This window comes from Dromiciops gliroides, chromosome 6 (genome assembly GCF_019393635.1).
Source record: "Dromiciops gliroides isolate mDroGli1 chromosome 6, mDroGli1.pri, whole genome shotgun sequence".
NCBI classification, from domain to species: Eukaryota; Metazoa; Chordata; class Mammalia; order Microbiotheria; family Microbiotheriidae; genus Dromiciops; species Dromiciops gliroides.
This window is the reverse complement of record NC_057866.1, coordinates 107,795,069-107,810,391: the sequence shown is the minus strand read 5'-3', so window position 1 is coordinate 107,810,391 and position 15,323 is coordinate 107,795,069. Positions and strand designations below refer to the sequence as shown.

The following is a 15,323-nucleotide window of genomic DNA, read 5'->3' as shown; positions in this document are numbered from 1 at the left end:
TATATATATATATATATATATATATACATATACACATAAAGGTTAGTGACTATTTTAATGTAATCAGTTTCCTTTGTTGTCCTACCTATTTTATTTTATGCATTTAAAATTCTTTAGGCTCTACCAGATTGCCAGTGAGGTCTATGACATGCACCCAAAAAGGGTTAAGATCCCCTTTTAAAGAGAGTGGCAAAGGCCATATACCATACTGACCAATAAGACACATAAGCTGTCCACCAAATTTCTTCATGCTTTTCCCTCACTTGATACATTACTTATTGATGCATGTCCATGGTTTCTTTAGGGGAAGAAATTCCCCACCCACCAAAAAAAAAACAACAACCCAATCTCAGAAATAACATAAAGAAGTATTAAGAATTATTTTTAAAGTATGTTAATGTTTTAAAATGCAATTTATTCTTGTTTCTTGTTGTAAAATTATTTGCTAATCATCAAGGACAACTGAAAAGTCTTCTCTTCTTGGGGAAGATAATCTTGGGTCCCTTAAATGGCTCTTTGGATTATTCCTGAGGTTAGGAAATGGGAGAAAAGAAGAGCATTGTATTACTTAGTCTTTGCTATTTTGTCTCTCAGACAATGTAAAAAAAAAAGACAAAGACAATCTCCATTTTATTAATTTTCCAAGTTATCTAAAAAATAGGAGATAATGATTATTTTAAATGACTGTTCTTTCTCTGGGAGCTTTTATTTAAAATTTTTACATGGTCTACAAAATCTCCCCAGTTGTTGGAATTAAGATTTTTTTTTAAATGATGCATTGACATAGCTCATAGGTCTATACCACCCTCAGCCAAATATGTAATACCCAGGAGAGCAAGCCGTTTCTGGAAAACAGAACTGCTAGAGAGGCCAGCATATAATGCAAAGAAACATTTGAAAGAGGTTGTCAATTTTTATGCTGTTATAATGGCCACTAACATTTCTTTAAAATGCCAATATTGTATGACTGGTGCTTTAAAGGCATACATATTCAGCATTTTCTGATCTCCTTATGCTCTGACAAAAATGTTTTTATTTGTCATTACAGAAAATGGAAAGAAACCTACATAGCTTATTAATATATCCTGAATTGTTTAAGAGGATTTTAAGATATGAGTTAAAAGAATTTCATAATCTTAATTTCAATTTCTCCTTTTCATTTAATAGTAGACATTCATTAGGACCCACACACTGTAATAAATTATAATAATTTCAAACAAGAATTAAATTACTAGGTACCTAGTGAAAGAGCCATTTTTTCTTAGGTACCCTGTAATCTAACTGTCAGATTTAAAATCTATTCCCAATCAACTCTTCACAACATTCACATTTATTCATCTATGTTAAATTAATAAAAGGTGTGAATAATACTGACAAAATTGATCATTATTGTTCATGTAGATTTAGAAAATTATAAGGTAATCTAAAATGTAAAAGGAATTGAGAGAAACTATTAAGGTTCTTATAAATAAATTCATCCTATGCTATTTTTTCAAATCAAGACAAACTTCTGCGAGACTTATTTAAATTGACTATGCAAGCTAGTTGATAAATGGCACATTTTTAGAGCATAACCCATTTTCATTATTTTTGACACACATATGAAATGTGTACAAAGCCTACCCTTCAATATCAATGGTAGAAAGTTATGCTCAGATAATGCCGGTCAATAACACCTACTGTCCAATCCCATTCAGTTCATAGTGAATGTGAAGTGATGAAGAGAAATGGAAGCTAGACCCTTCCACAATGGGAGAAGGGAGAGCACAAGTGTGTACCAGCTCTGATGGGATTGACAACAACCCCCTTCTCTTTTTTTTTCTGGGTACAGTAGTATAGGCATAATCATCATCTGGACTATCAAAAGTAACTACTAATTATGTTTACTTATATCCTTATACAGAACAGACTTTCTATAACCGTCGATCTTGTCATTTGCACATTTGCCATAATTCCTACCATCTAACCTTGCTGACCCTCCTCCCCCTTAACTGGGATCCCTGCAGATAAAGTAAAGCATGCCAACATCTGTTCCCATTCACACCGATTTTAATTTACAAAAAGAGCTTGGCTATTTTCAGAGCAGACTCCAGAGCACAATAACAGATTTAGGGCCTGTAATGGGGTTGCATTTCTCCTGTGTCAGCATTTCCGACTCTCGATGACTAGATTCTGAAGGGTCACAACAAAGGAATCATTGAAATTAAAGCTTCACTAGGGCAATTTCTCCTACCCCTACCTAGTTGTAACTTAAACAGAGAGCACTTCATCTTCTCCAATCAAGCACTGATCGTGATGGTGGGAGTGGTGGCATTGAGCAGTGGTTCCAATTTTCAAGCCCCAGGGCAGTGATAAAGACATGATCTCTCTGATTCTAGGAAATTCCAGGTGGGACCAATTCCAACACCTACTTTTTAACACATCTTAACCTTTTTTATTTTTCTTTTATTTTTGGACCAAAGGTTCTTAACCTCTTTTTGTGTGTGTATCTTGGACCCCTTTGGCAATCCGGTGATGCCTATAGGCATTATCTCAGAATAATGTTTTTAAATGCATTAAATAAAATACATAGGATTACAAAGGAAACCAATAATGTTGAAATATAATTATAAAAAAAAAAAAGTTCACAGATTCCAGGTGAAGAAGTCCCATTTTAGAGCCTCTGTGTTGAATTCTATACACACAGATACTGTTTAGCGTTGCTGTGGTGTTTGGTGTTTTTTCTTTTTTTAGTTTACCATCAGTCTTTTACTTTTATCGAATGTTGTGCCACTCAGTGCACTTTCACACATATTGCCTTAATTGACATTCATTCTCGGACTCAAAAACAAGTCTTTGTGATAGGAGACTTCTTCATCCATGTATTTCTTTTGCCATACTTTCTCTCTGCTCCCCCCAGCCTCCCACCAATGAATGCAAAGAAAGTTTCCCATCCCTGGCCCCCATCTTTACCACTTCCTTGGCTAATGTCAAGTTTTAAAGATACACAATATGAAGAATAACTTGGGGAAACAATGCACAAGTTGTGTTGTAATCAAATAACAGCAACTACATGAGCAGCTGAGCCGAAAGAAGATGGGCAACGGCATGCCACGCAGCAATCAGCACTGTTGACTAATCAGAATTTGAGACACTAGAAGGTAATAAGGGTATTATAAAGAATGGCTTATTGAAGGAGCAGCTGTTTATGTGGAGCTCCCTGTTTAAATGAGTTCCACTAGATTGCCATGGTATGTTTTGGTGAAAATGTTTAACTCCTTTTAAAATGATCATTAGAATGGGCCCAGCAAGAACCAACTGAAAAGTGTGGGGATAGCAAAGCACCAACCCAGGTTGGAGAGTTTTAAAAGCTAATATCTAGGTTCTGGAGGCTGTGGTAGAAGCTTTGAAAGCCAATGGAAAAAGAATCACTACCAAGAACTTCATTTTCCTTTTGCGAAGTTTGGGTGTCAGGTCTGGGTCATCAGCATAGAGGCTTGCCATGGGTAGAGAGATGAGGTGGCTATGAGACAGAGTGGTGTGCAAGGTAGAAGGAAAAGATTAAATGGAAGAAAAGGCACCCATAAGGGCAAGTTACAAATTGGAGCATACCTATGGAAGTGCTCTGTAGAGATGAAAAATATATCTTTCCAGTCAGCACAGAGAATGAAATCCTCGACTTTGTTTGCAACTAAATTCATCCAAATACCTTTGCATGTGACTCAAAAATAAAAAAAATAATAAAAACTATCCTGCTGTCCATAACTTAGGAAGATTCTTTTTTTAACAGCTGAAAAAAATCCCCTATATAATCGAAACATTAAACAGTGAGACTGTTTTAGAAAATCTCCCATCGTCTTGTTTAAAACTATTTGGCAGAGTTATGCAGTTTGTGTGGGTGGTGGTGGTATTTTTTTTAAACCTTCTTTTGCCTAGAAAACCAATGCCTATTGTTGATTTCCCCCAAGCAGCTACAAATTAGAATGTAAAGGAAACAGGGTGGTCATCCTATAAATCTATTGCAATACATTATGATAAATATTTAATTTCAACAGCAAGTGTTCGGTAATATTTTAAAGCAGCAAGCGAGCGGTGGAAACTCTGCTATCTTTTGTAACAGTTCACATGTCAAGCTGGCAAAGTGCCCACAGTGGAAGGCAGGGGGAAAAAATCTATTTAATGTCTGCCCCACAAGGCGACATGAGGTTTGATTGGCAGAAAGCAGAGAGTGGCTTTTGATCATGTGTCCTAACAAGCAGTTCCAGCTCCTGTCTTTTCGGCTGATCGGCTCCACATTACCTATTCAAACAGAAGTGACAGGACACTGTACCACTCTCTGGCTGGAGTCTCACGCAGTGGGAGCTATGCTGGAGACAGAGCCACTGATTAAATATATCACTTTTTCAAGACAAGCAGGTTGTCTGAATCAAAGTTGGACAGAATAGACTCAACATTATTAAAAGAGGATATAAAACTGGGATTGAGTGATGTTCAGCCAGTTTGCACAGCCTCGGGGATTCCCAGGCTGACAAGGGGAATAAGGAACAGCAGAACTCGTAAAACAGGGTCAGAAATTACCTATGACACCTTGGCCATTTTCCCATCACTTCAGGGCCACTGGGTTTCAAATTCTGAAGTCTCTTTTTGACTGCCCCCCTTTTCTTTTTTTTAAAATAATTTTAAATGATTTAGCGGGGGGGGGGGAGGGTGAAGATGAGGGAAAAAAAACATATAAAAAGCATGTTTGCTGCAGGTTACCGAATGTAGTCATAATAGAAATAAAATAGTAGAACCGAGCCTTTTGCATCCAATTTTAAAAATGCAGTAATAGAACATCTAACCAGAACATCAATTTGAGGACATTCATAGCATTATTTGGTATTATACAGCACCTTTAAAATCTAGGAATATTAAGCAGAGATATTGTATGGTTTAACTAATTATATTTTCAAAGTGTCCTCCAATCACTTCGGTGTTCCATAAATGCTAATTATTATAAAGGTTTGAATAAAATAGATTTTTTTTTTTACAATCCCTAAAACAGCATCTTACACATAGTGGGTGCTTGCTTAATAAATGTTGGTTGAATTGTTAGCTATTAGATATCATGCTACTCTATGATATGATATAAATGTGTGTTTCTACCCTATATATCACTGAAAACATTTTTCTAAATTATACTCATAAACACAGGTCTTTAAAATGTATGGGAAATGTTGAATAGGAATTTTCTGTTTACTAAATTGTATCTGATTCTTTCAATTACTGTACATGGCTTCCTATCATCTGTGATATATTATCAACTATCAAAGTAATGCCATCGAATAACATTTCTAAAGGTGTTTTAGGATTAGAAAAAATAAAAATAAATGCCCAAACAAGGAGAAAACGGAATAACCATCTAGCAAGAAATGAAGCTATAATGAGGCAAAATATCAAGTCATAATCTTGAACCAATCAGTGAAACTCAAAGAAAGACACAATAAAGAGAGTGGAATGTTGGGTGTTGTCTTGAGCATCACTTCTTCCAGGCTGTTTTAATTTCTCCCCAACTAGGGGTGTGAAATATATGGGCATTTTTATTTTTCATGGTGGTGTACTCTGGTAAGTGCCTTGAAACACCCTGGTTCCCTCTGTTAGTTTTCACCTCATTGTAAATATTTAATATCAACCTGCTTGTTGGGTATTTAAAATACGATGAAGAGATTAAATACTCCTACCAGGACCAAGACACAGGTTGACTAGAGACATGCAAGGAATTAGAGCTATCCATGAAACAGGGCACTCAAGGAATACTAAGGAAGGCTGGATGAGGGTAAGGAGTCACATTCATCAATTATAAAGAAATGGTTTGTGTTCATTAACTTGGGTGAAATGCCATTAGATTTTTACTCCCTAGTTAGATTTCTTCATGTTTCAAAATTTCCTTATTTAACATCCGACGGTAGGCACCAGTTAAGGAATGTGTCGTATCTCAGAATGATCTTATTATAAATATCATCTGAATTGCATTTTGTACTCTACACAATCCATTGTCCCTAAGTGATAAATAAATCCAGATTAATCCAATCTGCATTCGACTGTATGGAAAATAACATTCCATGCCATCTGGCTTCTGTACTACACAACTCCTCGGGTCTTCTGAGGATGACTAGCCAATGATGATGAGGAGGATGATGGGATGGGATGATGATGACAGCTGTTATTCATAGTTATCAGAGACTCTGTTATACCTAAAGAGCATAACTTAACCACTGTGCTACTTTAACAACCTGGTAGTTCTTTTAAAACTGTGAGCACTTTTTACTGATGATGAGGGTGCTTTGGCCCTATAAGAGTCTGAACAATGGATTGCAAATTCTGAGTCCACGCAAGATAATAATACCATAAGCAATACTGACCACCATTGCCTGCCCCCTGACAGGTCTAAACCTCTTATACATTTCTAACCAGGTTAGGTAAATTTAACTGGTTTGCCCATTAAGCAGGTTCTTAGGAAATATTTCCATGAAGGAGTAGGAAAGAGGGTTGGATCTAATGATGACTTTCATATTCTGGCAAAACCCAGTTTATTTGAGATTTTAATTAAGAGTTCTGTTTGACAAAATCAGACAAAAAAGAGGAAATATTGCCGTGAGTTATTGGCGATGCTTTCCCAAACCAGAGCACGATGGTGTAGGGGATACATCACTTTATCTGCAGAGAAGTGAATTCTCCCTTTGGGGAGCAAAGTTTGGGAGGGGGGGAGCTGCTAATGTAACTGTGGACTACTATGTGTAACGACAGATGAAGTCTGCAAATGTATTATACCAGAGCACAGAAAGCCGGCAAACTCTGACTAGATGGCACCAAAACATTCCCCTTCCCCATCAAAATGACGGGGCGTCACCCATGCTTTCCCGGCCCTGATCTTGACTGCGCTGTGCCTGGAGGGGGCTTAAAGGAGGAAGAAAAAGCCGCCTGATATTTAGCGCCCTCGCAGAATGAAGACTTTCTCTTCAAAAAAAAACGATGATTTCCCCAAATAATTAATTATTTTAGCCACTGTATTATTGCTTACAGTAATACACAGCAATAACATTTACATTGATTGAATTCTGTTTCCTTAATGTGAAATTTGTTTGGGGTTAATTAGCACGGCTGAGGAATAAGCTTAATAATTTTATGTTGTTTACACTGGAGGCAGTTTTCCATGAGCGCTGCTCAGGGAGGAAGTGACATCTTGGAGTTTCAGACAAAACATGGAGGTAGAAACAGCTGCTCACTCTGGGATAGCGGGCCTCCTCTGCCAGCCCGCCTCCCCAGGTCTCGGGAGCAATTCCTAATGGCAACAATACGGAGTTATTAGAATTATTATATATACATAGATTTTTTTGAGGCTGATAAGTTTTCCAAAGCCAATGCCAAAGCTGGGGGTGGGGAGTGGGTAAGGTGGGAAAAGAGAATCTCTCCAAATTGAAAATGTCCCTAACATTAGACATTTTTACTGTCTTTCTTTAAAGAAAGGCAGGTCTAATTAGTTGTCTCTCTAAAATGCGCACCTAGCATTTTTATTATGTATTATAACATTTTGCTCAGAGCTGACATTTTTATTCTGACAAGCACTGTCTGGAGAGCTCTCAATAAATAATACATTTACAATTTTCAGTAAATAAGCAGTGGACACAAATCGTTATCCTTACTTACAGCTGCCCCTCTCTAATAGCGCTTTTACAAAGAAGGTGACTATTCAGTCTAATGCAATCCTCTCAGTGCTGGAAAGACATTTTCATTCATTACCACGGTCAAAGCACTTAAAGCATTTTAAGCCTTGTTGCAAAACAGCAGGACTGGCAGAGCAAGGAGGGCTAAGGAAAACGAAAGTTCATCACCAGAGAAACCTGAGGCCGTTCACCCTCAACAACTGGGAAATTCACTTCTGCCCAGGCCTTGGCGACAGGAGGGAGGCTGCCCGGCTAATCTAAAGCAGATTGTTTTCTTCGGGAATTTTCTCCATTAGTGCTTATCATCAGGGGGTGGGATCCCAGTTGCATCTGACCTCTAAATGTTCGTCATCTTTAATCCCTACCTTTCCCCCAGTCCTTTGCTCCTTGTCTTCATCGAAGAATATTTATCAAGGATTCACATGCATGTGGGGACAGGTGAGCTATGACTCTTGAGAGCAGAAGCTAAAATAAGGCATGGGTTCCAATACATTCCAATGAAGCCAGGAGACACAAACAACTTTATCCCATCCTGGACATTTGCTGACCCAGTGAACTAGTTCTCATCCTGATTTTCCTTCACCCCACCATGGTTCATTGTTTATGTTCTACCCCAAAGCCAAGGGTGAGGGCCAGAAGGAGAAAATGTTTCCATTTATTTTGAGTAAAATAAGAGAAGAAAGTAACATGAAAATAAAACAGAACCCATATCACTGATGAAATATGACCCACAGGAGAATCAATTCAGGATTCTCAACCATCTTATTGATCCAAAGAGTTAATGCTGTGCTGACTGTGCCCCAACCATTTAGTAGCATCAGCATTATTGTCACCACAACTCACATGTTTTTGGCAAAACATATTTTGCTACCTTTAAAAACCACCAGAAAGCTTCTTCTCTCACTTCATGACTCAAATGTGTCTCTATTCCTATGACATCCCTGACCATCCAATCTCCCGTTTGTATTATCTTCTCCTGTTAGAACTGGAATGCAACCTCCCTGAAGTCAGGAACTAACATGTATGTTGTATACCTAGATCTTAGCACAGTGCCTAGAACATATTGTTCAGTCATTTTGTAGTCAAGGTTGACTCTTTGTGACCCCTTTTGGGGTTTTCTTGGTAAAGATACTAGAGTGTTTTTCCATTTCCTTCTCCAGCTCATTTTATAGAAGAGGAAACTGAGGCAAACAGGGTTAAGTGACTTGTCCAGGGTCACACAGCTTGTAAATGTCTGAGGCCGTATTTGAATTCAGGAAGAGGAGTCTTCCTGACTCCAGGCATAATACTCTATCCACAGTACCACTTAAAAAAAAAGTCTTTAAGGTTTGCAAAGTACTTCATAGATCATCAGAACAACCCTGTGAAGAAGATGCTATTAACATCCTATCTTACATATGGTGAAACTGAAGGTTAGAGAAGTGTGACTCATCCAGGGTCACACAGCTACTAAGGGGATGAGGCTGGATTTGAACCCACATATTCCTGATTCTGGGTCCACACTCTATTCACAGATGAAATTATAACAAAACATACAAATAATCATGAGCAGCACATAAGTGAATCTCATATTCACACTTCAGGTAAAAAATGATAAGATTAAACATGCAATATTCCCTGGCTTTATGGATATTCCTAAACTTAAAGCTATGGAACTTTTAAAAAGCTATGGGTAGTGGGAATTCATCTACAGTCATACCACACTGAATATACTCAATCTCATCTGATCTAGGAAGCTAAGCAGGGTCTGGCCTAGTTAGTACTTGGATGGGAGACCATCTGAGAATACTGGATGCTATAGGCTTTAAAAAAATAGAGCACTGGACCTGGAGTCAGGAAGACCTGAGTTCAAATCTGGCCTCAGATAGTCACTTAGCTGTGTGATTTTAGGCAAGTCACCTAACCTCTCTTTGCCATAATCCACTGGAGAAGGAAATGGAAAACCACCCTGCTATCTCTGCCAAGAAAACCCCATGGACAGTATTGGCATGCTATGGTCAATGGGGTCACAATGAGTCAGACACAAATGAACAATAACAATGGGAATTTAGTTTTGTCCCAGAAAGGGCACTGGTTGTAACGGAAGCTGGCAGAAAAATCTGTGACCCATTCGTAATGATGCTCCGTCCATGCCACATAATAATCACTATTTATTTACAATTATTCACAATTTACAATCACAATATTATTTATTTTTTTATTATTTTTGGAAGCTTTTAAAGTTGGCAAAGCTTAAGCCTCACAACAAACACATGAGGAAAGTCCTACCAATATTATCATTCCCTTTTTACAGATAAGAAAACTGAGGCTTAAAGAGACTAAGGGATTTGCCCATGATCACATAGCTAGCAAGGGTAAGAGGGTTGGAATTTGAAGTTGGGTCTTCTTGACTCCGTGTCCAGAATTCCAGTCACTATGTCATGCTGACCCTTTAATATAAAAGATAGTTAAATCCATAATAATCACCTTGGGCAAAAGTGTCTGAAGGAAAGAGGTTCTCCCTTAAACTTTGGTGAGGAAATCTCACTGGCCTTCACCTCCTTGATGCCTTTCCTAACAAAAGACCCATGTGGTCCCCAATGATGCCCAAAACATTTTGGCATTTATATATCTCTTTTTAATATGATAGATTATCTACTTATCAGTTGTGTTACTAGCCAGATTATTGAACCACTTCCCCAACAAAACCATTCTTTGGATTGACAAAAGCATGCCCTCTGATTGTCACATCTCAGGTTTTGCTGAGCAGTGACCTCTACTATTCAACTCAACAGACATTAGCACTTACATTTCAAGCACTGGGGAAATCAAGTGACAAAGACAGTCCTTCCCACAAGGAGCTTACATTCTACTGGGAGGGTATTCAATACATAGATGACAATCTGAGGAGGGAGGGATGTTAACTGGTGGGGGAGGAAGGATCAGGAACAACTTGGGACGTCATGAAAGAAGGATTACTAAAAGGTTTAGAGAAATCCCATGCCTGGAGTGCTCTCCCTCTCATCACCATCTCTTGGCTCCCCTGGTTTCCTTCTATCCCAGCTAAAATCCCACTGTACAGGAAGCCCTTCTCCACCCCCTTAGTTCTAATGCTTCCTCCCTGTTGATTATTTCCAACTTAACCTCCCTATAGCCTTTCTGTACATATTTGTTTGCTTGTTGCCTCCCCCCCCCCATTAGACTGAGAGTTCCTTGAAAGCAGGGACTGTCTTTTGCCTCTTTTTGGATCCCTAGTGCTTAGCACAATGCCTAGAACACAGTAGGTACTTAATAATTGTTTATCTATTGACTGACTCATATATGATATCAGAGCACAATGGCAATGCAGAAACCACCCATAGATCCAGGTGAATCCATGTCCAAGAAGCAACTCTCATTATTCAAAATTAAGAAGACCAAAGACAGTCACCAACATACCATTAATGAGTTGGCAGAGTCAAGCAAGCAGCTGGGTTCTCATTTGGGCATAGAAGATGTGATATAGTAGAGGGAACATTAGACTCACAATCAGAAGACCTGAGTTCAAGATCCAGCTCAGCTGACGCTTCTGTATGCCCACAGGCAAATCACTCTGCTTCTCCCAGACTTAGTTTTCTTTGCTGTTAGTTCCTTTCAGTCATGTTTGATTCTTCATGGCCCCATTTGGGGTTTTCTTGGCAGATACTACAGTAGTTTGCCATTTCCTTCTCCAGATCATTTTACAGGTGGGGAAACTGAGGCAACAAGGGTTAAACGACTTAGTTTACTGATCTGTAGAATGAAGGAGCTAGCCCAAATCATCCCTGCAGGAGTGCGCATGTCGAGACCTCAAAGACAAGCAGCACAGCCCAGGGCAGGGTACCGTAGATGACAAAAAGGTAAACCTGCTTCTGTTTGCTGACCTCAGGACTCAGCAGGGAGCTCCCAATAAAAAATACACGCCCTCCTCAAGACAGAAGAAGACCCTGTGGGCTCAAAGGCCATATCAAGTTAAGTCAATAAGCATTTATTAAGCACTAATTAGGTGGCAGGAGCACTAGGGATACAAATAGAAAGCCCCTGCCCTCCAGTAGCTTACATTCTAATGAGGAAAGACAACACACAAAAGGAAGCTGAAAGGGGGCCCAGGGAGCTGTAGACTAATATTCAGTAAATCAGAACAGTCCTAAAATGACTAGGTTAACCAACCCAGTAACCCAGAGAATTATTGGGTCAAACTGGGCAAAGACTGGAGGGAAGAAATGGATGATGACAAGGAGTGAAAGAGAGTCATATGCATACACTTGAATGGAAGGCACATAGCAAAGTCTGATTTTCTTAGGGCACAAAAGGAGAAGACCAAGGAGCAGTGGGAAAGAGAGGAAGGAACAACTGGGAAGCAAAGACCTCTTACCACACAGAGCTGCTCCACAGTGCCCAAGAGAAAGGAGGCAGTCGGGAAGGGATAAGAACAAAAAGAGAGCCAGTCAGAGAAAGGGAAGAGCAATGAAAGGTTGGCATTGGAAAAGAACCTGACCCCAGCATTGGGGGTGAAAGGAACCAGATAGATGAGAGAGTGTGGACAAGACCAGAGCTCCCATGTAGCATAAAGATAGCCCTATATAGAGGAGGGAGCACTGAACTGGGGAGAGGCAGGAGACTTGTGTCTGAGTCCTTCTGCTATATACTTGCTGTTTGACCTTAGGCAAATCAATAATCCCTCTGAGGCTCATTTCTTCCCTTTCTTCCATTTTCATTATGCAGGGTGGGCCCAAAGTCACAAAGGAGTTTCAATATTTAACCACTCCTTTATTTTTTGTTTTTCATTTATAATACCATAGCATCATATACAGTATATATATATATAGGATATATATATATACATATAAGAAATAAAGAAAAACTAATTTTGAAAAAGTTATTAAAACATCAGACCCCTTTGTGACTTTTGGCCCACCCTTTATTTACCTCACCTGCCCCACAGGGTGATTGTGAGAAAAGAGCTTCATGAACCGCAAAGCACTATAGGCTATAGGTCTGTGCATTCCTATTCTATCACATATTCAAAAAGAATTAATGATGAAACACAGTGAATTCCAATACTCCTGGTGGTTTTCACAGGACCATTTTATGACTGTTTTTCATAATAACAGAGGAACCACTTTGGCCAGTGGTCCAGATTGGGATTTCTGACTTCATTGGTATAGAGAACTTCAGGTATGGAAACTTCCCTTCCTAGATTTGAGAGAGCCGCCAGGGGTAAAGAGGCAAAGTGACTTACCCTCAGTCACAGAGATACAATGTGTCACAGAAGTTAACCAAGAACTTCCCCAAGCCAAGGCTGGCCTTCCATGCATACCACCATATTGGTTCTCATGATCCTGCTATTTAAGACCAAAGTATCATCTTAGGACTTGGAACACTGACCCTAAGGCAGTGCTTTTTAGTCTGTCCCTTCTGTTTCCCTTAAGAAGTGACAAGGTCTTCCTAGTAAGATCTTGCCGCAGGTCACTACTTAAGGATTCATTTCTTTATACCCTGGCAACTTCTTCTATGGGCTTGGCATCATCCCAAAATGTGAGAGATAGGCTGCTTTGGTCAGTAGAAAGGTGCCAGTTTAGGGTGTTGTGCGTGGTATTCCCATGGAGAAAACATGCCTATGTACATACATTGTTAGTCAGTATTGGAGATTTGATATTTCAGCCCTTCCACTAAAAGATGCCTATACTTTAAAAAGCACATGTCAGGACAGTCAATAACAAGTGCTATTTTCAAAGCTAATGGCCCAGGCCCATTACTCTCAGCTTCAATGTGTTCTTTCCTAGAATTTTTGCTTGCTCCCTTTACCAGGATATGGTACCTGATGGCCCATTGGTATCATTCCTGTTTTCCTACTTCTCAAATGATGGGCTTCCCAGAATGGGCCAGTTTGAAGTGGCTAGATCAACAAACACAGCATTTGACAGTGTACTTTTTGAGGTATAAAAATCTGATGACAACTTTCAGCTCTGTGTCCTCAACAAAGATCTCGACATCAGAAAGTAGAGGCTAAGGAAGATCAAGAACAGCCTAACGGAAGGAAGTGGAACATGGATATGACTCTGATCACCTGACTCTCCAGCTTCAATACAAATTCCCTCAATAGGAATCACAAAGTGCAAGAATTAGAAGGAACCTGGAAGACCCCATGGAGTCCAACTTTTTCATTTTACTGAGGTAGAAAATGAAGGGACATGGAATACTTTGGCCAAGGCCACCCAACCTAGCTAGGAGCAAAATCCAGACAAGAACCGATGTGTAATTCTTTCAAGCAGTCGAAGTAAATTAATTAAGTTGATCCAAACCTCTCTGCATTAGTGAGATTTCATAAAGTCCTTTAAAAAGTGGACTGGGATATGTCTATCTTTAAGTCTCCAGCACCCAGAACAGAGAAAAACAGAGGATCATGGCTATAGAATATGAAGAGACTGCAAAGGCCCCCTAATCCCACCATTTCACTTTGTAGCTAAGGAACCTGAGGCGCAGAGAGATTAAAATGACTGACCACATTCACCTAGGGAGTGAGGGACCAAAGCAGGAATAAAACCTACATCTCCTTCCTCTAACCCCATACTCTTTCTACTGTTTAACAAAATGCTTAATAAATGGTTGTAAATCAAAGATCATGGTGTAGATAGAGTGAAGGCTTCGGGCTATCACTGAGCGGTTGGAATAGAAAATTGTACATTTCAACATCTAGGATAGAGGGAACATTGGATACCACTTAGTCTAAACTCTCAATTGCAGAGGAGTAAACTGAGGCCAGAGAAGGTGAAAAGACTCACTCAAGGTCACATGTATTTGCCAAAACAGCATTCTTAGCCATTAATATTGGGCCAAGTAAAATTATTTCATCTCACACATATTTATTAAGTACCTACTGTGTGTGGTATTATAGAGTGTTGGGCCTAGGCAGAGGTGCTTAAGGAAGAAATTGTTGAAAGCTATTTAAGGAGCTAAGTGTTAGAGATCAAGAATCCCTTTAATTCAAAAACCATCCCTTGGGTTGGACCCCATAACACAGCAGTAGGAGGACATTAAAGATCAAAAGGGGAAAAAAAATTGTGTTCTCCAACGAACCTAGTAATCACGGTCCAGGGGAAGGAAGAATGAAAATCCAGGAGTACTCAGAGTTGGGATAAGGGTTGAAGACACTCTATTAAGAGACAACAAAAGGAAAAAGGAAAATTGCACTGAAGGGTCCATCAAAGGGCTTTTGTGAGGGCCTCCTGAAAGGCCTCCTGATAAAAAGGAAACTGGGCTGGAAATTTAGAGGAAGGTGGAAACCAAAAGATACAGTCAGCTAAAGCTTTCACACATGTGCGCGCACGCACACGCACACACACACACACGCACACACACGCACACACACAAAGACCGGTAACTTTTTATCAGCTTGCTTTGCTTGGTGAAGAGTGGAAAACAGCAGGAAAGTTTTCTTCTTTTTTGTTGCCTTCCCTCTAACCCCCACTCTACCCACCTTGTTTTCCCCTAAACCATGTGTAAGGAAGAGGAAACAGCATGAGAGAACCAGCTCCTCAGTCCTCTCATCACATGGCCCAAATGGACTCTAAAAGTGGCTGATTCAGAGAATTGATGATCACAGAATCATAGATACACAGCTGGAAGGAACAGAGCTTGGGG

The 15,323-nt window shown here is 39.5% G+C and overlaps 1 protein-coding gene and 1 pseudogene across 1 annotated transcript in view; one reads left to right on the top strand and one right to left on the bottom strand.

Moving 5' to 3' along the window:
* The window catches only part of SOX6 (SRY-box transcription factor 6), a 375,577-nt gene that overhangs the window by 329,439 nt on the left and 30,815 nt on the right, over positions 1–15,323 (bottom strand).
* LOC122733176 lies at positions 9,368–9,486 on the top strand (annotated as a pseudogene).